The 264-nt window shown below is 60.2% G+C and overlaps 1 protein-coding gene across 1 annotated transcript in view; it reads left to right on the forward strand.

The window, feature by feature from the left end:
• LOC119591711 (cell wall protein DAN4-like) overlaps window positions 1-264 on the forward strand; it is a 26,184-nt gene that overhangs the window by 968 nt on the left and 24,952 nt on the right. The window lies entirely within an intron of this gene.

A 264-nucleotide genomic window follows, 5' to 3' on the forward strand; every position in this document is an offset into this window, starting at 1 on the left:
GAACTTAGATACCCAAGCGAGTGCATGACCACCGCATGACAGTCCTCTAGTGGAAGGCCGCCCACAGAGTCCACCTGGGCCGCCCACCGCCCTCCACCTGGGCCGCCCACCGCCCTCCACTCACCGTGACTGTCGCTCGATCAACTACTATGACCTCGCCCACGATATAGGCACTTTTTCCCCGCCCGCTGATGGACTGTGCAGCACGCCCACGCCGTTCTGCCTCCGCCCATTTATCTTTGCAACGTAGCTGGGTTATGTATA

Source organism: Penaeus monodon, chromosome 29, assembly GCF_015228065.2.
Source record: "Penaeus monodon isolate SGIC_2016 chromosome 29, NSTDA_Pmon_1, whole genome shotgun sequence".
In the NCBI taxonomy this organism is placed as follows: Eukaryota; Metazoa; Arthropoda; class Malacostraca; order Decapoda; family Penaeidae; genus Penaeus; species Penaeus monodon.